The sequence below is a fragment of the Ctenocephalides felis genome, unplaced genomic scaffold (genome assembly GCF_003426905.1).
Source record: "Ctenocephalides felis isolate EL2017-DRISC unplaced genomic scaffold, ASM342690v1 CF-g0.4_SCAFFOLD_01886, whole genome shotgun sequence".
NCBI classification, from domain to species: Eukaryota; Metazoa; Arthropoda; class Insecta; order Siphonaptera; family Pulicidae; genus Ctenocephalides; species Ctenocephalides felis.
The window spans coordinates 50,898,856-50,923,988 of NW_020538040.1; the positions used below are offsets into that span (position 1 = coordinate 50,898,856).

Below are 25,133 nucleotides of genomic sequence, written 5' to 3' on the forward strand. Positions count from 1 at the left end.
TCGAATGTTTTTTAAACCATTCAAATCGGTTGATCCGTACGCCCGAAAACGTGGGCGAAAATTTGTATCCATACATACATACACACACACACACACACACACACACACACATCCATTTTTTCTGAAGTATGCCAAAATGTTCAGAAACCTTCAAAACGTCGAGAAATGTAAAAATTTTCAATTCCGATTTTCGGCCCATTACAATAACTTACCCTACGGGAAGTTAAAAAATAATCACTGACAATAACTGAAAGAAAAAAAAATTGTGAGTTGTTTCATCTTTATGATATGAATGATAGATAATGCCCGAGAGCAGATTCAAAAGCTCACAAGGAAAACTTCAGATTTACTCTTCTGGAATTTTGATGAAACTTCGCATGGTGATAGAGTTGATGGTCAAACTGAACCCTTTAAAATGTTATAGACCTATGAGAACTAGTTTAATTATTTTTAATTTAAATTAATTGTCAGTTTAAATATAACTCAATTTAGTAAAGTGTGCGAGATTTTCACACCGCAGTGCTCTGCTATGTGAAAATGACAATGCTATTTTCATTTAAAGAAAAAAAAAATATGATTAGATTCAAACTAGTTGAAGTAAACATAGATAATAATCTGATATCTGCATGATACCAGGTTGTCCGAAGCGCGATCTTGAAACCGAAACCTTGCGTGTACAAAGCCGAACGTTTATCCTTAGCAATAATATATTAGAAATATAAAAATTAATCTAAATACATATATACATATCCATACAATGATGTGTAGTACTAAAAACAATCATAGTATAATGGAAAATTTGTGATTGGCATTCGTGTGTAACCTTTTAAGGAAAACACTAGTTGAAGCATAAAATAGTGACGAAAGTTCTCAAAGATCATCAAATTAATTCTATTGTTGGGAAGAGAACATAAATATAATATGTTTGCAATAAATACATTTATTGCAAGTAAACTTAACAATGAAGATAGCGCCTAATAGACAAATTAATCAAAATTATAAACCTTATTTTTCAATATACATTTTAACTTTCTGAAAGAATTTTTGTGTTTTCGCGACTTTTCAAGTAATTTTGAACCGTTTAAAACCAAAATTAAAAAAAGTATGTGTGCGTATGTATGTGAACCAATTTTTGACCTTTCGTCGTCGTTTTATTCAAAAACGGATGAACCGTTGTCAAAAGTTTAGAAGTCATTAGATGTAACTTGATAAGGACTAACGTTGATCAGTTTTACACAAAATTCAGCCAAGCCGTTTCTTTATAAATAGCAGAAAAGTGCAAAACTTTTCGACCACGTTTCAGCGAGAAATCTTTACCAAATTCTAAAATAGGATATCAATTATAACTAAAAGCGGTTCGAAAGATATAGGGTTAGGAATAGTGCTGATTAGTTTTTGGTAAAGTTCGTCGGGCCGTTTCCTCGTAATTGGTTGTTGAATTATTTGAAACAAATCAAAAATTTTTCTGAAGCTATTCATGGTGATTAAGATCATGGTCTTAAAGAACATACTGAAGTATTACGGCCTTACAGCAAGTAGTTCTATGTTTAAAAATTCATCAAAGTTTGGAATAATGGGCTAAGCTTTTAGGACATCAAATATACTTGTAGGACGCATGTTTGTGCACTATAATTCATATGATTAGATATGCAAAAACTTTATTTTAAAAATCACCATTTAAAAATTTGATCTATAAATAGCTAAATCTTAATTTTCCATGATATACACGTATGTGAATATTCAGGCAATTCGCCTTAAGGCAAAATGGCACTGATGCCTAGTTTATAATTCACTTAACCATTATTTTATTTCATATTATTTATTGAAGATGTACGTATAAATTTGAATATAATGGTAATAAAGCCAGGTGAAATGTAAGTGCCACAGAAAATATTGCTCATTTCACTCTGTACCCACGAGAGAATGTCATTATTGTTCTAAGGTCCTATCTTGCAACTCGAATGAGCAGCTAAATACAAAACCCGGAACAAATATGATATATCTTCATAACACAAGAGCAAACATAGAAATTTTCACTATAACAATAATTGCTTATTTATTTGATACAGCGCATGAAGTGTAACTGTAAGCAGAAAATTGGATGTTTCTTAGTAAATTCAATTATATATTAGCAAAGAGTTTACTGAAAATTATTCATAATAAAGTGTGAAAATATAATATGTCCATGATAAACTAAACTATAGTATATGATTACACGTATTACTAATTTGAAATTAAACTACTGACTCTATATGCACACTAATACGACCAGAAAACCAATAGAACAAAAACTCTTACAATTATCTTAAATTTTCTAAATATACAATTTAATCTACTTTGAGTAGCGCAAATATATATTATTTTAAGTAAGTGGATTGCTGTTAATATATATCTCACACATAACGCAAGTGAAATTAGGAAGTTGAAGAATTTTATCTTCTGCAGTTATTTTAAAGACATTCCAACTACAAATATTCATTTATAGATAGTAATTTTCAAGGGCGTACATCATAAAGAAATATTTTTATATGAGAACGTGTACATATACAGAATACTTGTTTTCATTATTACGCCATATGTTAGACATTCAATTAGTAAATTTTAATAAAAAGAAGTGGATAAATAGACTAGATAGGGTTATATAAATGTTTCCGCCAAAAAATGAACGATTAACGTCTCCACTTTCATTTATAATAGAAATCTAAATTACAAATATTCTAATGATTTGCACCCAATTTGGATCCTGGAATTAATCAACAATGATATAATACAAAAACATTATTTTAATTACAATGTTAACAATCGATAACACATATTGAATAACAAAGTTCTATTATTTGCTGATTAGAAAATGCGTGACTGTTATCTGAATTTGTTTTTAAACAATGGTTGAACGGATCCCGATTATTACTCTGTAAATAAAAATTTTATGGATTTTCATCAGTATTCAGAATCTATAGGAAGAAGAGCGACAATCACGCAATTGACATTCTTGGCTATAAATGCATACAAAATGACAAAGTTGAAGAGACATTTACACTCTTCATTGTAATATATCAGACTACCAGTAAACATCATCTAAGAAGTTACGCATTTTACTTTTGTATTAATTATAATTAAATATGCGTGTCAGATAATTAATCATTTTGTCCACTGGGCAAGTTCTGTGGGAATCCGCAAAATATCTTTAATTAACGATGTGCATACTGCACCGAGTGATATGTAAATTCTGAAGACTGTCAATTTTCTCTTTAAAATCACAATAATAAACAACCAGAAAAAGAAAAATAGACAACCAGTATTTGATCTAACGAACTATAAAAAAAAATTGAAGAATATTTAGAAATGGAAACATATCTAATGAGCACCTCGTATATTTGTCGCACATAGTTGCTTGTAATTGTTCAAATAAATATCATATTTGAAAAAAAAGGTATTAAAGAATATAGTATATAATTTTTATTCACAATTTAGAATAAGAACATTATTAACTTCCCAAAGAATGTTTTCTCGACGTTCCAAGTTATTCTGAATCGTTTGAGATCAGGCTTGGAAAACGTATACGATCTTGTGTATGTGCAGGTGTATGTGAGCCAAAATTTGCCATTTTGTGTACTTTTTCTCAGTAACGACTAAACCAATTTCAAACATATTCAAGCCAATCAATAAAACTTAAAAAGAATTCGCATTGATTGGTTTTCCGAGACGATCGACTAGGCCGTTTTTTTATATTTGAAGAAACTGCAAAAATTTTCGTCCACGTTTCCCATAAAGATCGGCTGTACCAGTGCCGTTTATTCGTAATAAATTGATAAAAATTATTTTTACGATTTTGATTACATTTTACAGTGTGGTTGCCTTACGCAAATGGTATTCTGATCTAGAGGAATAAATTTTATACCATGTTCAAAAGGGCGCAAAGAATTGGGCAAAAAATATTTCTACTATATTTTTATTACAAATTATTAAATAATGTTTTGAGAATATAAAAATTAATAGAAATTAATAAGAGCCATACAGTTTTAATTCTAGAAGGTGGTGATGTGGGGAATCTCCAAACATTGGTATCTGACCATACCCAGGGTTTTACGCCTCCAAATTATCAGAATAAGAAAAAAGATATATATTATTAATCTAATCAGCACAGCAGCTTATATGACTATTAAGTTCTGATTGTTGTTCAAAAATAATTGAATTAAAAAAATATTATTAATCTAGAATAATGTCGCCATCGTATGAAATACGGGCAAGTTAAAATAATTGTTTTTCACAAAATGGCGGCTGCATGAAGAAAAAATATTTTTATTACATTTTTTTTGATACTCTCAAAAAATAGTAAAAATAGGAATTTATACATGAACGTAATACTGAAGACAAATCTATAAAAAAAAATCTGTAAAAATTTCAAGTAAATCAGACCAGTAGAATTTGAGAAATCGTGGGAATCATCATATCGGAAAAGATAGTATCGTGAAAAACGAGTTCAAAGTGACGCGGAAGAAGAAAAAGAGGAGGAATATTGTCTTCCGAGTTTATCAGCTATAAATTCGCAAATAATCTGAGTTCTAATTATTAGAATAAAATGGATTTTTTCACATTTTGGACCAGAATACCCCCAGGATAGCAAAATGACACTTATGAGCTTTATGTACCAAAGTTCAGTGTACATGCATACATGCAATCCAAGTCGAGTTTTAAGAAATTGACCTCCATAATCTTGTGATTATTTTCATAAACAATTTAGACATATTGTTATATCGTAGTACGCCTATGGCTCGAATGAATTAATATGTGATTCACGGCTTGGCTCGCCGCGAACTTCCCGTCCGCTTATATTGCCAAATAACAAAAAGTGACTTCGAAGGGTCAAACCACTTTCAAATTAACCGCAGCCGAAATGCTAATATAGGTAAGTAGTATGAGTCGATGTCCCCGATAGCGTTTTATGATAACTTATATAATTTTTTTATATCTTAAGGCCGTTGATTTATGTGAGTACGTGCTGCCGAGTTTGATAAATAATCGCGTGTAGAAGAACATGCCAATATTTGACATTAGCATATTTTTAACACAGTTTTTTTTATGAAACTATCAATGATGTTTTGATTAATTTTGATGGGTGTATCAGTTATCTTATTTAACATAATACGATTCAGCGGCAGATTACTGTATTATTAGTACGTAAAAGTAGTAACTAATGCTTTTCTCATTTTCTTATTTGCGATATTCAAATAGGAATAAGGTGTAGAAGATAATTTTAATAATAACATTTAATAACAGCCAAAATAGATCAGCACATAGATGATACATTGGTCTCTCAACAATGATTTTATTCTGTTAATCTTAATATCAATTAATTATAGAATTACCTTCCGTAAAAAATCCAATAAGAAACGATTCGAATTCGTAAAAATATTTAAATAATAACATCAAATGTTTGTATTTGTTATTAATCTAAAAATATATTTAAAAAAACATAAATTAAGTATTTATAATTTAAAAAAAAGACTTATCTATTCCAAAATTGCGAAGCAATGGGAGTTGAGAGCTTTTCAATTTAATTAGTAATAATTTGAAAATAAAATACTTGGCACTGTAATTAGTGTTAGTGATATAATAGACTCCACAAAAAAACATTTGGAAATTAATATTTTATAATGTCGATCATACGCCGTTTCGATGAAATGACCACCCACCTTTTTCAGCTCATGAAGCCGAAATTCTTATTCTAGGTGTTATAAAATGAATATACACACACACACACACACACACACACACACACACACATATATATATATATATATATATATATATCATAAAGTTTGTGTTACTTACTTTAAAAAGAAGATAAAGAAGATTGAAAATGTCAATGCTAAGCTGGTATTCCTCCGCCGTTTTTAAGAAATTGAACTCCTTTGCGTCCTTGCTAAAATAGAGAGAATTAATTTTCATTAAAAATTGATCAAAATAACATTATTACAAGTTTTGTTGATGCTAGCAATATGTAGGGAAAACTGGATACGGCTGTGAGAAAAAAATCTAACTACATATAAGACAAAATACGAAAAAGACAACCGTATCATCTAGTCTCCCCTACTGCTATCATGCAACATATTAAGTAATTTTCAAATACTTCACTAAATTTAAATTTGCTAATACACACAAAATAGCACATTAATTTAAAATGTTACTTTCTCTATGATTACTTGCTCTATGTTTGTAATAATTACAACTTAAACGCTACTCTTGAGAAGTGCTAATATATGCCTAAATAAAACCAACCACTTCAAATTACCAAATAACTTATGGGCATTTCGGATCTTTGAATAATATCTACATGACAATTAATTTTCCTCTTTTCGATATTTCCCTACAATAGTACAAAATACCATTGCATGTGGCAGACCTTATTTATTTTCACTCGACGGAGTCAAAGAAATAAAAGCAACAAATAATACGCTTGAAATAGTTTTCAGACTTTAGGCATAGAAAACAGTGTACATTATGTGTTTCTGCAACTTGACTTAGAAGAAAATAGAAGGCATCTACAGTACATTGTAATTGAACTGAAAAGGGAATACCGAATTTTAATTAATAATAACTTCTGGATTTCATGTCAATATAGTCAGGATGTAAACATTGCAACATTGGCATATTATTATATTATTATAAGATGAACAGAATAATCTTTCCTGGTCCTCGTCAATTTTAACATAAAATCTTGAACACAATAACAAAACTTCAAGACATTAATTATTAGTGGTTAGCACGTAGGCTTGCAATCAGGCGGGTCGCGTGTTCAATCCCCGTCACGAATAACCCTGATATCGGGCAGTAGCGATATCAATTTTCACTTGAGATAAAGATCTTAAATATGCCTCCAAGTAAAAATAGGCCTTCCCGGAAATTGCTGCGCCAAATTGAATAATGAATCAGCCTTATTAAATAAATTATAATAATAAAATAACCAAATATGGATAGATCAACCGTTGGGTTACCATTTAAAAAATAAGACGTAAGAAGTTTCAGCCCAACAGCTTATAGAACGTGAGGTTTTGATTGCTGTTTCAATATGATTAACAAAAAACAATTATCAATCTATTCTATTAATTTACAAAAATGTCAGGTAAATGATAAAACTCACTTTTCCCGGCTTTTCAAAAGACAATTCTATATCATCTTAAGTGAATATAAAAAATATTTACAATATATGTAACATACATTAACAGCCCCTAAAGTGCGCAAGGAAAATGTAATTTGCACGCCACGCAACACAACTTAGCTGGTAATAACTTTTTAAAAAAATTGTCTCTGGAAACATAGATTAACAGATTATTCCAAGGCAAATTCGGACTCTATTCGGTACATGTATTTTCAATTTTTGTTCATATCCACTGAGGATGACACAGAATCCTCCTTTCAGAATATTTTTGAAGGACATAACATAATTTATTTTACTGCAATGCCGCTGCGTGACAAAGTACATTTACAAATTTATTAATATATTAAATTCAAAATGCGCAATGCATCATCTACTGGAATTTAGAATGATGGAATTACATACATTAAAATTGTGCAATCGCCAACTCTGCACGTCATGTAATTTGAATTATACTATGCAGTCCGCTATGCTTTGTTTTGTCGCAAGAAATCTTCTGAAACTCTATGTTTATTCTGTTTAAAATTACACCGAACAGTACCGTGTTTCTTGCGAATCGTGTGGATAAATTTAAAACACGTACTTATATCGCTCTGTGGTTCACACAGTCCGTGATTTGCGTTTGTTTCAAATTGCTGATTTCGTCGCTCGTAGCGCGTTCGACAACTATCGAACAATTTCAACGATTCCGTATACAATGTAATGATATTTGTTGATATTTCACGAATTTACGATATCGTTAAGTCGAGCTTGGCTGAAGCTTTGAAACGAACATTCGATGTGCTAAAATTACTTTTGAATTTTGAAAATAAATAAAGTAGCAAAATCAAGAACATAGTATAATAACTATAAAGAAAATATAGAAATACACTACGACAATTAATTTTAAAGGAAATATGGACAAAATGACAAAGTGACCTTGTTTGAAAATTGGCTAGTTTTAGTAACGTTTCTGCGACTGTATAACGTTAAGAAAGCTGTAAGCGCAATCCTGTCAGATGTTGAGCGTCATTGTCACAGTCTCGTCGCAGTAATCAGTTCAAATGTATATTGCCCTTTCAAAAAAAATTTTTGAGGGTAGATTTTTCGTATTTTTTTTAAATTCATTTATAATTTGTAGATAATGATTTCTATTCAAATCAATGAACTTCTAGCAACACTAGTGATTTCGATCAATCTTATTTTTAAGAAGTTTTTATTATTAATTCATTTTTGTTCACTTTCGGACAAAGTGGCATATTTATACAATGGACAAAATGATGCAAGTACAATTTCCCAAGAACTACAGTGTGGTTTATTTAAGATCAAGAAAAAAGAAAATTTAAACCTATCAAAGTTCACTGCCTTTTAACATCTACTCCAATACTTCCAAAAACAGACAAAAGGATTTACCGGTAAAAAGTATTTATTGATAACCCTCTTTTTTCCTTTCTAAGCTCGGCGAATGCTGATTACAATGTATGATTTATTCCTTTTGGACTTATGTCTTATGTGCTGATGTCCCAAAGAAAAAAAAAGATTATATTTTTAATAAAATTGTATCTCAGAATGTCTATACCTTATGTCATTTTGCTCGTACTAATGATTTTTGTTATTAGTTGGATTCTTCCTTAATGAAAATATTAATATAGTTTCTACTTAATTAAAAGATTAAGTTGCTGATAGTCAATGAATCAAATATCAGTAAAAAGATGATTATTGGTCATAATATTATTAAAGTAAATATAATTCAAAATCAAAACACCATGCCATTTTGTCCGTATTTCCACCCTACATTGTTAAATAATTAGCTCATAAAATAAAATTTTATAATAATATACTCTGCCCGAATACAAATCCGAGAGCTAATTACGTAAATTTATTGTCAGAGAAAGTTAATGTTAAAGATTTGTCATTGGATTTTCCCAATAGCTTTTTCTAGTCAATATTTGACGACGTCGCATCTTTCATTATGATGCCGGCTAATAGCGGCATATATATTTTACATAATATTTATAAAAATTAATTCATTTATTTATGAAAACAGCACAGTGTGGCTGAAAACTCCAAATAATTAGAGTAATTTTTTTATGTTGCCGTCTATAAGTTCAACTCGATTATTTCCATAATTTCACAAAAATAAAAATAGGTCATATTTGTCTAAATGAATAAAAAAATATACAAAAAAATATGAAAATATTAGATTAACTAACACGAAATAAAACTTTACCAAATGTACTAAGAACAATTCATATCTCTATAAACAGAAGCAAAATATCATTTTTGGATTATTATATCTTATACTTATTAAAAATTACATTTCTTAGCAGATATGCTACTGGGTGTATCTACTAATTTCTAATCAATATTACTTTCTCATATATATCTTCTCTTTAATTGTTTTTGATTATTATTCTGTAATTGTATTATATCGCATAATAAAGTTGAATAAAAAAAGACAAAAATTTTCATATTGAGTTGAATGCAGGCTAAATCTGATATGCAAAGACTTATTATAAAATCTAAGCTTTTCAAAGCTTAGCTTCGCTAGGAAAACCATATTAAATTTGAGAAAGAACTTTTTGAAAAATTTCAAATAAATTCAAACAATATTTTTATAACTAGTTTTCAAGATTAAATCCACATTTTCCTACTCAATGACTACGTAAAACAATAAAACAATATTTTGAAATTCAATAATGTATGCTTGATATCAGAAAATAATCAAGTAGAATTTGATTTCTTAATAATATGACTGTTTGTCTTACTGTTAATGAATTTGTAACAACTTGCCAAAAATTAATCAAGCCAAAGCCAATGATTTAAAGCGCCAAGAAAACATAATATTAGTGAATCCGGTTTTCAAGCTAAATCAAACCTTTTCTCAAAAAAACTTAGAAATTAAAAATATAAATAATAAAACATTTCCACATAAAATTAAACAGAATGAATAAATACATATTTATTAAAATATAATGATTTCAAAAAAGCTCAAAAATATCTATAAGCATTTTATTAATATTTAAATTGTACTTAAAAGTTACTTAAATAAAATGACTATCTATAGATTAATACATAATTAATATACGACAAATTAATCCAAATTAAACCATATGACTAACACAAATGCAGCAATTCTCACGATGTAAAAGATGAATAAACAAATAAAGATTAAAAGATAATCCAAAAATATAATACTGAATAAACAGATTTTTAAAATAAGTATAATACCGAAATTAAAAAGGTTATTTACTGATAATGCGCTTATGTTTCCAAAAATCATAAGATAAAATCTTGTAAAACCCCCAACTTAAGGCAAGAATGCTGCAATAGTACGAGTAAAAACTTACAACTGATTGTGAGATAAATAAAAAATTACCTGTTACCCTTTTGTGTTTTTTTGTAAAGAAGTAATAACAACCTGTCAAATATTTATTTTACTTTCTTTCTTTGCCAACTTTTAAAACTTGGATAAAATTCTCTCGGTCCAGTGAATGAGCGCGCAGAAAGTCATATCGGGAGCTGGACTGATGCAAATAGACAAATCAAGGTTCTCGTATTTCAACGTTCGTTTTTGAAATATGAATAAATGATCTAAATACCCGATGTTTATATTTACTTTCATTGACCTTAATGTGTGTAGGAAGCGCTAGACAAGATATTTATTAAGTCGCATTGCTTTTGGCAAGCGCCGAGAATTGTGCGTACCAACTGTTTATGCGTATGTTTATATAACTTTGGCTTGTTATTATTATTATATAATGCGTGTTTTCCTTATTTAGATCGTCGTCATTGAAAAAATATCTTTGTGTGAAGTAATTAGTAATAACTAAAAGCGTGTTGTTAACGGAGGCCAGTTAAATAAAATAATAATATACAATGCTGTAATAACAATATAAACAACATTGGTAAATTAAATAAAACATTAATAGAAATAGCGTATAATTGTATAAAGATGTAATTATTTTTTTAAAAGAAAATATATAAATTCATGCATAATTAATAATTTTAATGCCAATTTAACCCATGATTTTTACAAAAAAAGTATAAATTACTTCATAAGATTTTAAAAAAAAAATTATATATATAAATATTAGGGTGGTCTTTAATATAAAAATTTTCGAATTTCCTTGCCCCCAGAGGCTCAAATGCTTCCAAATTGATAAAACAATCCTGTATAAGTTTTAGCTCTTAATATTGTCTTTTAGACAGTGAGCAATTCAATTAAAGTTTTGTATGGAAATAGCATGGAAAAATTTTCAAAAAATTTAAAAATGTTTTTTAGAAAGAACTTAGCGAACAAATGAATGAGTTTTATTCAAAATTCGACGGTCTAACAAACCAAATTATGAAGAACCTGTTTTGTAGAGCGTCGAATTTTCAATAAAAGATGACACGAATTGTCACTTTTAATTCATTTGTCGCTAAGTTATACCTAAAAAACATTTTCAAAATTTTCGAAATTTTTTCCATGCTATTTCCATATAAAGCTTTGATTAAATTGCGCACTATCTAAAAGTTAATATTAAGAGCTAAAACTTTTAGATAATTTTTTTTATCAATTTGGAAGCTTTTAAGCTCATGGGAGCAATAAAATTCGAAGATGTCCATATTAAGGACCATCCTATTATATATAAAACATTGCAAATAGTTGAGGAATACTCTCGAAAAAACATTACGAGTGCTTTTAACAAAAAATTAACGATATGAATATATAGAATAATATTATAATGGATAAATAGAATAATATTGCAGAAAAAACCTGATGATGGAACGTAAATAGTTCCGAAACGTCGTAATTAAATATCCACAAAAAACGAATTATTCTGTTTATTGGATTTATTGTTCGAAAAAACAGGACTGGTTTATTAAATATATATATATATATATATAATATATATATATATATATATATATATGTATATATATATATATGTATATATATATATATATATATATATATTCGAAACATTTTCTCTTGATTTAGGAAGAAAAGCTTTGATAGATATATGAAGATCGAATCATTATTAATTTTTCGACTATAAATTTCATCGATTACAAAAAGTGAGGTGTAATGTTTTATTTATCTTAAAACTTACACTATTATTTTTTTATAAATAAAGTTCTTTCTATGACTAAGAACCTAAATTTAAAAGGCCAAATCAGATGTGCTATTATTGCTTTTTTCTATTGTTTTCTTAGTGTGATATTCATGTTTTAATTATGGCGGGAAATAGAAATTCATTTGCTTTGTTATATACAATATAATGCAGGTAACTGTGAAAGAGTTCAACTTAAAATATAATTCAACATAAACAATAAATTAAAAACTAAATGTTTTGTAGAAAAAAATAACAAGATATTAGATATTACCTAATTATTAAATAATTATCAGACTTTTAAATATTAAATGAAAGAAATTTAATCAAAAAAATTATCAAATGGATCACTACTTCAATTTATATATTCCATATCACGAAGATGTAAAATAAAAGACTAAAATTAATATAATAAATATACATACAATAAGAAGATAAAATCATTATATTGAAATAAATAAGTAGATGTTCAACAAAAAAATAAATTCAAATTAATTAAAACATAATACCCAGAAATCCAATTTGAAAAAAAATAATTTAGCTAATTTTAACTAAAGTGATCATATTTTTTTACGTAAAACTGGGGCGGCAATTTTTAGTTATGCTAATCCGGGATGGGAGGAGAGGGCTTTAAAATAACTAATGCTATTTAAGAAAACAATAATAAAAACTGTTTTTTTATATAAATCATTTTTTTAAATCAGAATTGTGGACTTTTAGTGAGAACTTTATTATTCGAATATATGTAACGCTTTTGTATCTATGATATTTTTCGATCTATATGTTTTTTTTGCTTCTGAGCCTTGTATAAAATTCTATTCAATTTTCTTCATAATTAATTTGAAAAAAATAGTACTTGTTTGTTTGTTTCCTTAAAAAACTCGGACAATCCGGAGAAAAAGATCTATTTCCGAGAAAAATATTGCTTTTAGAAAAACCTGGGGTCACAAGATGGAAATTCGGAAATGTCCCAGCCAAACCGGAACGTATGGTCACCTTATAATTCCGACAATTGTAACACTATTTGTTTATAAATATTACTCCAATAAAAATTCTAAATAAAAATGGGGTAAAGTACATATCGAATACGTAAATTATAATTACACTTACTAATATATTCATTCATTTTATTCATGCATTCATTTCAGTTTATTTTATATCGTATTGATTTATAAATTTTAATTTGATACAAGTAACGATTAAAAACTTTTTTTTCGAATCGTTTCATTTAACTAATTAATTAATATCAAATATGTTTGTTCAAGAATATAAATATATATTAACCCTTTCTCTACGATCGTCGCCTATAGGCGACATCCGCTTGACGACCTGTGTCGTCTATAGACGACACAAAGTGTGTTAAATTTAGCTTTAAGATTCATTTAATCACTCAGAGTTAACTTAATGAGAATTGCAATTTGTTATTATGGTTTTCAGATTTTGAGAAGGGTAGTTTTTAATTTTCAAATACATTTTCGTCATTAATGATTTGGAAAATCTGAAAATATTGTTTGTAACAAATACTTGGGCCGTTTACTGCCTAGTGCAGCAATGGCACTAACGCAAAACAGAACGGGGTTAATTTTCTTTCAATGACATTAGTCTTCCTATTTGAGAAAATTCATTATGTTGCAATAAATAAGAGTCAATCAGAAAATTCGTGAGATTAAGAATTATATGAAAATCGCGTACCGTGATACACGAGATGACTAATGATATATCTGGATGCCAATCAGAGCGCGCTGATCATTTGGTTGTTATTATGATTCAATCGTAACTTTAGAAAACACTATTTTTTCACACTCGATAGATTTAAAATAATTCCAAGGTCACTATAACTTTCTTTTTATGACAAAAATCTCTGGAACGCTAGAGAGAAATTTCAGTTAATCATGATAAATTAGTTGTGTCAATTTGCCGGTATAAAAATGATATTCCATTACACATGTGTATGCATATGATATATATATATATATATATATATATATATATATATATATATATATGTGTGTGTGTGTGTGTGTTTGTGTGTATTTTTGAATTCTTGGTATAAAATCGAATCGGAAGTGAGTTAATGTTTTACGAATTAATGAGTTCATAATAGTCAGTTCAGTATTAGAATACTGAATTCGTAATATTCCTGCATTTTATGCAATTTTATGGAATTGTGCATAATGGGTCACATTAAAAAAAATAGAAAGATGAAATGCGAAGAAATTAACATAAAAAACTATTGAGACCATAATTAGAAGAAGCAAATGATCGTAACCTATATTTTTGGCATTTATCAAATTATAATTTATCAAATAGTGACGTTATTAACATATTAATACTTTAATATTTTATTAATTTAATTTCTTTTAGTTTAGAAGTATTTAATTATTTTGCCTCTTACATCTATTTAACTTACTTATGTGATTACAGAATTATTATATACCATACAATATACAGTGTTCATATTAAAATATCAATCATATTAAAATTTCTATCACCATTTAAACAATAGCCCAATAACGCATTTCAGTGTTGCGTCATTTTAAAAAAATAACAACACACCAGTTATCAATGTTGTTAAATAAAATTAATAATTTAGTTTGAACAAAGCATGTAGCTAATAATTTATTCTACATACATATAAGGCATAACAATGTATTATTGAAAGGTATTTACAGATTAAAATTTCATTGATTGCACTGATTGATTTTTTGCTATCGCGATTTAACGACAAGAAAATATACGTTCAGCTTTAACAGTTTATTTTTAGTAAAAATTGGGTGAAATTTGCTGAAAATGAAATTATTATATGCATCTCGAATCATATATTTATAAATAAATAATAATTAAATTAAATAACAGTCACAGAAAATGTAAAAAAAAAGTTAATTCACCCTTTCAACAAGAAGTTTTTATTTCAATTACTAATTTGAGCTGAATTTCATGTTCTGTAAATTATAAACTATAAATTTGGAAGTTTAACTAGATTATGCATTTGAATACCAAATTTTAACCACTTACATCCGAAAGGAATATAACTCGAACAAATTTTTGAGAAAAAAATCCGCCCATAGAAGGTTAATAATAGGGCGGTAATAATAGCGTGGTAATTCTTAAAGTTGTGCTTTGTTATTAACCCTCTATGGGCAAAATTTTTATTTACATAAAATTAGTGGTGCAAAAAATCAGTAATCATAAGACTAAATAAGGAAATGAAAAATAAACTAGTAGTGTATGGCATCGTGCCTTAAAGCAAATTGCTGCAACTTCCCGTACCGTAACGAAATGTTCGAGAAATATTAAATGTTTTCAAATAGATTATAAATATTGTAACATTGTCTAATATTTATAAGAATTATATAATTTGAATTGCAAAGTAAAAATGATTTATTTAAAGTATATTAGAACTTTAGTAAAAATTAAAATTAAAATCTGAATTATTTTCGATATACAAAAAAAAAATGTTAAAAAAAATTTTAAAAAAAAAAATTTAACAATTTTTTTTCCAAAAGCATTTATTTTGTTAAAACAAGAAAAAAGTTCTTTGAATCATTCAAATCGGACGCTTAGTTCTCTCAAAAACTGCCATTTTTTGCACATTTAGCTCGGTATGTTCGAAATGGCTCGACCTGCCTTTGCCAAAAACTAATCACCTCTTCTCCGAATCATTAAAAATTAAATGTTTATTTAGATCATTCAAATCGGATACTCCGTTCTCACAAAAACTCGATTTGTATTTTTTGCACTCTTTGCTTCACGGCACGGCTGGACCTTCCTTTGCCAAAACCTAATCAGCACATCTTCCTATCAATAGGAATCGAATGTTTTTTGAACCATTCAAATCGGTTGATCCGTGCGCTCGAAAACGTGGACGAAAAAATGCTGACACATAAAACACACACACATCTATTTTGTCTGAGGTATGCACAATTTTTTTGGTATGAATGAATTATGTGATCACATCAGCCTATAATGTTCGCACTTCTGTGTATGAAAATTTAATTTCAGGTTGAAAAGTATAGCAAAGGCCATAAATATTATTATTGGTTATCTTGACAACATTTCTTGACAGCATTTAGACTTAAGCTTCATCCCACAAAAAAAGCCATGATTATTTCGTAAAATATTGAAAGCTTTGAGATGTGACCTAATTAAAATGCAATGTTACAATATATTATGAATGGAATTAGAATAGACTATTTCTAGGCAGAATTAAAATCTATGTATAGATCGTGTTTTCAGTAATGTGACAAATAGAGCAACTTAACCTCGGCAATTGACAATCTCTTACAGGTGAGGCGTTAAAAATGCTTCTCGGTTGCACATTTTGAATATCTAACTGCACTAGCATTTTAGTTTGATTTTATTTTTGCGGGCACTGGCCTATGCAAATCTACCGTCACGAATATCCCAGAGTAGAAAATAAGCCGACACGTTTTAACCTCAAAGCAGCTGATAAGACGATCATCCGAAGCGCCGAGCGTAAAGAAGCGGACTATAATAGCAAGCGGCTATAGAGCATGGATGATAACATGATTATTTAATGTCCTGAAGGCACCTGAGAATTTAAATAACCGAGAAATGCACTTCCACGCGATCCTGAGGGGGACATAAACCTCCAGATTGGAGAGTTTGTGATCTATCAGTTGCATAAACGAGCGCTGACTAAAGAAAATACATTCGAACTTTGGTTTATCAGTATAGAATAAAAAAATATAATTATTAATATTTTTAATACCAAATAAAAGCTACAACCGCAATATTTTTAAAATAAAACATAAAAACAACAGTTATTTAAAGTTATTGAACAAATAAAATAAATTAGCTATTTTCGAACTATACCAGAAACTAGTAGCATAAGGTGTCTTCACGCAGTTTGCTGGAATACGGGAGGTTCCAGCAATTTCGGCGAAGGCAGTAATTTAAAAAAAAATTAAAAACTTCTACATTTTTTTAATTTGTTGAAAAAATTCCATTATTTTGAATTATTGTTTTTATTGAGTTTTGAAATTTTTTGAACATTTTGAAACATATTCAAGCCGATTGATCATACTTTCGAAAATGTCGAGAACATTCGTTTGAACTACATATATATATATGAACAATCCACCTATTATTATTAGTCCTGACACTAGTTTTTGCCTGTTTTTTAGAGTTTATACTTGTTTATCTATGATGAGAACTTTAAACATTGTAAATCTGGGTAAAACAAATATTGTACAAATGTTATTAAAATCTCTTTAAAATATCTGATAATTTGATGTGCTTGAGTCTACCGATAATTTTATTTCATTTCAAATTGACATTTTATACTTTTTTCTGAATCTCCGAAATCGATAGTCCTGTCTTCCCAAAAATTTTATCAGTTCTTCATTTCGTCAACACAAGTGAGTTTTTTTAACCCATTTAATTCTGACGCGTTCTCTCAAAAAGTCAAGAACAATTGTTTTGCACTTTTTGCACCTGATCTCCGAATCGGCTTGACGTGCCTTTGCCAAAAACTAATTAGCACTGAATGCTAATCAATAGAAGCTAATGTTTTTTGAATCATTCAAATCGGTTGATCCGTTCTCTCGAAATAGACAACGAAAATTTGTATCCGCACATACATACATACATACATATATACATGCATACACACGTATATAGTTACGTACATCCATTTATGCCAAAATGTTCAAAAACTCTCATTTGTCATTTTTTTGCGATTACTATAACTTACTCTACGAAAGTTAACTAGTAAGGTGCATAAATCCTCTTATTATAAAAAATAAGAGAATCTATGTAAAATTATAAGATAATACGTCTTTATTAAAAAAAACTGAAAATTATTTAGTCAAATTATAATGAATTCATACTTAGATATAAATGTTATTATTGCATGTTAAGGAACCAAAAATCAGTAAAATTAGTATAAAATAGATATGTTATGCTACCGAGTCTATTATGTTGAGTAGTTGCAGCTCGCAGTAGATGATAATGATGATGTTTTTGCTGTTCAGAGGAGTGTTTTACACATAATAAACTTCTAAAACCTAACCTTCAAATAGCACAAATGCCAATATATAATATTAATTCAACTTCATGCATGTGTTATCAAAAGTGACAGCAAATTATTGCACTCATGATATCACATGCGTGAAATTTAGAGTTCCGGTTACGTTTAAGCACATTGCGTAGACATAAAATGTGCTAGTATGAATCAGTCAAAGTTTTCATATAAAAGTTTTCGATATAATTAACTACCAGCAAGAAGACTATCTACAACTATCACTATTTTTTATTTGTAACTGATATTATTACAATCTAGAATAAAATATATTTCCATCGTTCGCATTTTCTTAAAGATCTAGGAGTCGGAGTACAAACAGACAAAAGAACGGTCAAGCTATCCCGCGTTAGATGACAGGTGTACTTGGTAGGGTGGTCAATGTACCGTAAAGTCAGTGTTTTTATCCACGTTAAAAGCAGAATAAGAATATCCCGAGAAATTGCTTGAAAACAACAAATAAAGATAAAATGTTATTCTATATACTAAAAATATAGTGGTTTCATTAATTTTGATAATGTGGGACAAAATCACATGTCAATTTTGTCCAAAATGGCGTATTAAATTACATATATGTTTTAATTTGCTACAAGTAATTTTCTAAACATTGGACGAAACATGCAAAAGAGGTATTACACTCTAAAGTATTGTTATTTCAGGCTGTCGAAAAACCAGATTAAATGTATTTTGTTTCGTGTATTTTTCGGTATGTATATTCCTGATTGCCTGCATTCACGGCCAAAGATTCTCGTAGTTAGAAATATGACCCCTTGCTATTCAATAAATTATACATTGGAGCTATTCACACTTGAACACAATTTCATTGTTCTGTATCTTTGAAGTAATATTTTTGTATTTTCTGGGAAAAAACGTATACCTAAAAGATCATAAGACCGCCTGTGAGACGAGAAAGCGACAGCTTCTTTCCCAAAGCAAAAACGCAGTAACAGATTTAGTACCAGTTTAGGGAAGTCAGATATGACAAATCCGGTGAGACAACTCCACTCGGATTCACTCCGACGGAGGAGTTGTATCGGAGTGTTAACTCCGGAGTGAGTTACCCATCTCTAGTCTGTACAATTATTTTCGTACGATACGGGATGGAGAAAGATGAGCTATGGGTTTTTTAAAAACATCTTAAGTTCTTTTTAATGTTTTTTTGTCCAAAATAATATAAATATAACTAATATTATTTGGCTAGTTAAATGTGGTGCAAATTCGAGTATTAATTAATCAAAGTGAATATACAAAACATATAGCTATTGCACATGATCTTACATTTACCGTAAAATTTGTTACAATTTACAAAGCTTATAGCTATGTAAATAATTTATATCTGAAGTAGTACGGAACCCTCAATACTATCGTCACAAGTTACATATATTTATAGTGGATAATTAAAATTTAGATACAAAGGATTATTTAAGTCTTAACATATACATAATAAATAATTTACAACCATGCAGTCTATACATAGCCTATGATGTATGTATTTCCAGTCTAGACTACATACTTGCAAACGACAAAAATAAGTTTTATTCAGAGTATGCATAATCAAGAAAACACAAATATGTTGCAAACTCATTATAATTTGAAATTATTATAAGTATTATAAGTCATTTATTGTATATATTTTTGCAATTTAGAGCAGCTGAGCAAACCATTTGTCTTATCTAGCATTTGTGCAAATAATCCGTAATGATAAAAAAGCGTATAATCCTATAAACTGCCACAAAAAGAAAAAAATAATCTCCGGTAGAAACGATTTCCATGCAATAAATTGTGACCGTAATAATACATAGTCATAAGCCTAAGGATTAGAATAATTATTATGCCATTAATATTAATATGTAGCTTCATTTACCTACGAAGTTTATTACGATTTTCATAATGGGGTAAGATTAATTTATTAAGTTAAGCATACAAGTTGCATAATTCATCATACATCGTAAGTTATGCAAAAAAGAATCATTTAAACTCATAAATGTATTAGCCAGAATGAGCTATATTTTTTTGAAAATTTATCATGCAAAGTGACCAAAATGTGCAAAAAGTGCCAATTTTTATATAAAATTACTGTGTTGAATTATAAAATAATTCCTGTGCACGAACCTCATTCGTTTTCACTCATTCCAGAAGTTGAAAATTCGTTGAGAATGGAAGCACAAACATGTTTATTTGTTAAAATAAAATATATATTTACTTTCACATAAATATAATACATCAATAGTTATATTATATGCGGTTTAGAAATGCAAAGAATTCTCAGATCGTCTTTTATTTTATGAGTTAACATATTTTTTAACATGGCTATTCGTAGGTAAATGCACTTGCACTATTTATAAAATTGAGTAATTTGTTATTTAGGTTATGAAATTCAGTTCGAAACCAACTGCCGTACAGGTAGCATCGGATCAATAAATATTCAATATTTCTTATCAGTTGACCTCAGTTCGCTTCGAACCTTCGGCCAGGTATACTGTGCCTCACGTGAGTGTAAACAAACATGTTATCATCCAAAGTGACATACAAATTGAATTTAATAGTGAAGTGTTATATAATAATCAAATAAATGTACCCGTAAGGGTACATTTATTTTCGTTCATTGATATATAATTAAAAAACTGTTAATTAAGGCATAATTAATAATTATGCAAAATGAACATATAATCCACCAATTCCGTTAGTTGAAGTTGATAAAGTGCTTAACTGCAGTCCCGAAAGTGAACATATTTTACATGAGTCACAGCCAGCAATTAATTTCGTAAATCCTACAATATGCAATAACAACATGAATGAAGAACAAATGGAATCCTGCAACGAGCCCTCAACTTATAATTCCATTCCTTGGCAAGTTGTTGATAGTCCTAAAAGGAAACGTCCAAACCGACAAGTAGATCAGCCAATTCAATTAACAAATAGATTTAACGTATTAACAACAAAGAGCCTATTGCTGTTTCAGAAATATCAAAAAAAATTTTGCCACCGCCAGTTTTTATTTACGGTGTGGTTGATTTCCGAGGTATGTTGTTGATGAAATCAGAACTATTCTAAATATCAAAAATTTTACCACTAAAACATTTCCTAATGATATAATCAAATTTATTGTTTCTTCTGTTGATGATTATAAAAACCTCGTTAAATATCTCCGAGGTCGTAGAGCAGTTTTTCATACTATCAGATTAGCAGCGAAAGAGCATACAGAGTGGTCATGAAATATATGCATTATTCAACCGATATTACAGAGCTAAAAACAGCAATTGAAACTTTTGGGCATAAAGTTAGGAATATAACAAATGTTATTCACTTTAGAAGTAAATTACCACTCAACATGTTTTATGTTGATTTAGAGCCAAGCAGCAATAACTCCGATATCTTCAAATTAATAAAATCCTAAATCAAATTGTGCATTTTGAACCTCCAATGAGATCATCAGAAATAGCACAGTGCAGTAGATGCCAAATGTATGGTCATACAAATCTTACTGCAACCGGCCATTTAGGTGTGTAAAATGTGGTGATCAACATGAGAGTAAAAAATGTACAAAATCAAAAGAATTACCTGCATTTTGCACTAATTGGAAGAGTCCCATACCGCAAATTATAGGGGTTGCCTAACTTATAGAAACCTCTTGAACAGTAAACCTAAAAAAACACCAATAGCAAAGTGCGACTAATCAAAATTATTCGAATAATCATCCAAATTATGCAAAGCATTCTACTTTTAATCATCGTAATGAAAATCTTTTTAATTCAGAACATATGTCATATGCTCAAGCAATCAATCTAGTAAATCAGAAATTTCAGAAAGTATTAATTCAAGTCTCTTCCATTTTTTGAATGAGTTCAAAAGTATGTTCAATCAGCTCATGCAGCAAAATACAATGATGATAAGCATGTTAACCACGCTTATAAATAACCTAAATAATGTTCAAATTTCTAAGAGTAGGATTATGGAATGCAAATGGGCTTTTACAGCATAAAAATGAATTGATAGTGTTCCTTAATGAAAATAAAATTGATATATTACTAGTAAGTGAACCCACTTCACTAAATACTCCAACTTGTTTATTCCTCAGTACTATATTTATCATACATGTCATCCAGATGGTACAGCACACGGTGGCTCAGCCGTATTGATCAAGTCCAACATTTCTCATTATGAACTCCAAAAGTATGACAAAGAATTCCTTCAAGCAACAACAATCCAAGTTCAACTTTCTTCTTTCCATTAACTATTTCTGCAGTATATTGTCCTCCCCGGCATAAGATTAGCGCTTCACAATTCTCTGATTTTTTTGGGTCGCTTGGAAGTAAATTTATTGTCGGCGGAGACTTTAATAGCAAGCACACGTTTTGGGGATCAAGACTGATCAATCCAAAGGGAAGAACACTTTATGAAGTTCTTGATCAACAATGCTATTCTCTTTCCACAGGAACTCCAACCTACTGGCCTACTGACATAAGAAAGAAGCCGGATTTACTGGATTTTTTTATAATAAAAGGTTTAAATTCCAAGTATACTGATGTTAATCCAAGCTATGATCTTTCATCAGATCACTCCCGATTATTGCCACTATTTCTTCTTCTATTATGAACGTCTGTAATCCTGTTAGACTTCATTCAACAAAAACTAACTGGGAGCTATACCGTTTGTAAAATAGAAGAGAAGATAAATCTCAAAATTAGTCTAAAAAATCCAGCAGAGATTGACCACGCTGTTGACAAGTTAACGAAATTCTTCATGCAGCAGCTGTAATAGCTACTCCAAAAACAACCGTCAAGCAGGAGCAATCGCTGTCCTTGGAAATTAAAATTTATTAGCAGATAAAAGGAGAGCAAGACGCAAATGGCAATCAAGTCATTTACCTTCGGATAGAAATATTTTTAATAATTTAAGCAACAGGCTTAAATTGAGGCTCAGAGAGATTTCCAACCAGAACTTTAACAAGTATGTATCAAATCTTAATAGATTTGATAATTCAATCTGGAATCCTATTAAACACAAACAAAAACCTCAAATTAGAAATCCACCTATTCGATGGGATGAGCGCAATCACCTACACTGGGCAAGAAGTGACGCAGAAAAAGCTGATCTATTGCTGAATATCTGAGTTCAGTTTTTCAACCTAATCCAGATCTCTCAAATACAGCGGACACCAGTTTGACTTCATTTACCTTAGTGAACTCTGAAAACAGTATAAACTTCTTCTCTTTAAAAATGATAGTTAAAGAAATTGCTAAACTGAAGAATAGGAAATCTCCTGGATTTGACTTGGTGACTTCAAGAATGCTTAAAGAAATGCCAAAGAAGGGATTTATTCTATTAACTTATATATACAATTCGATAATAAGATTTAAACTACTGGCCAACCTTCTATAAAACATCCATAGTAAAAATGATACATAAAAGTGGGAAAGATCCAAACATGGTTTCTTCATATAGACCGATCAGCCTTTGCCTATTGTCTCGAAAGTGCTTGAAAAACTGCTACTCCAAAACATCTTAGCTAATACAAATATTTTTCCAGACCATCAATTCGGCTTTCGGAACCAACATTCTACAGTTCAACAGTGCCATAGAATTGTAAGCGTTATCAATAATACTTTGAAGCTAAGAAATTCTGTTCCGCGATTTTTCTAGATGTGAGCCAAGCTTTCGACAAGGTGTGGCATAAAGGCCTTTTATTCAAGATTGGCTCTCAACTTCCAAGTAGGTATTACAACATTCTAGAATCCTACCTTGATGGTAGGAAATTTAGAGTCCGTGTTAACTCAAATACTTCAGCATCTCATCAAATCGAAGCAGGTGTTCCACAGGGAAGTGTTTTGGGCCCTTTACTGTATATTCTATTTACAAGTGACTTTCCGACATTACAATCGACCATAACAGCAACTTTCGCTGATGATATTGCAGTACTTTCAACACACATCGATGCATCTGTTGCATCAACCAATCTGCAAAGCCATCTTAATATTATTGAGGAATGGACAAGGAAATGGCGAATAAAAATTAACGAAGGTAAATCGAGTCATATTTCGTTACACTCAACAAGTCAACATGCCCAAGTGTTACTTTTATGGACGAAAAATACCAAGTAATAATTGTGTCAAATACTTGGGTATGCATCTTGATCGTAGACTGACCTGGAGAGATCACATTTGCTCAAAAGTAAAAGCGATAAAAATTAGAACTGCAGAAATATATTGGCTATTAGGACGCAAGTCAAAATTATCCCTTGAAAATAAAATATTAATTTATAAAACAGTGATAAAACCTATATGGACTTACGGTATTGAATTATGGGGATGTGCCAGCAAGTCGCATATAGCATTAATGCAGCGTGCCCAATCAAAAATACTCAGACAGATAGTTGATGCCCCGTGGTTCGTCAGTAACAAGACCATACATGACGATCTGAATATTTATATATCGAGGAAGTAATAAGAAACTTCAGTGTCCACCACTTTCAGAAACTAGAAGCCCATCCAAATAAAGTCGTGCTCAACTGCTTGAGATACCTCATTCCAGGAGACTCAAGCTTAAATCACCAATGGATAATATCCTAATCTAGCAAATTGTTTAATGGAACAATTTCTATATTTTTTAGAGTAATCATCGAAATATGTTAGTTAAGTTAATTTAATTTTTTTTTTGTAGTATTATTATATTATTTTATTATACTATTATTACATATTACTATTATTATTAGTTACTATTCTTATGTTATATTTTTATTTATTCTTATTTAGTTTATTCTTTTTAGTTCATATATATATAAGCAATGCAGCTCATAGAATATAAGTACTGTTCTGATTGCTGTAAAATAATAAATGAATAAAAAAAAAAAAAA

At 29.4% G+C, this 25,133-nt stretch overlaps 1 protein-coding gene across 6 annotated transcripts in view; it reads right to left on the minus strand.

Annotated features, from left to right (window-relative positions):
* Positions 1 to 25,133, minus strand: part of LOC113376608 — a 417,742-nt gene that overhangs the window by 49,158 nt on the left and 343,451 nt on the right. For 3 of the 6 annotated variants that reach the window (XM_026616593.1, XM_026616589.1, XM_026616591.1), the window contains one exon: positions 5,836 to 5,926. The exons of the other annotated variants lie outside the window; for them this stretch is intronic. The gene's annotated coding sequence lies outside the window, so the exon portion shown is untranslated. The remainder of the gene's footprint in view (positions 1 to 5,835; positions 5,927 to 25,133) is intronic. 6 annotated transcript variants of the gene reach the window in all.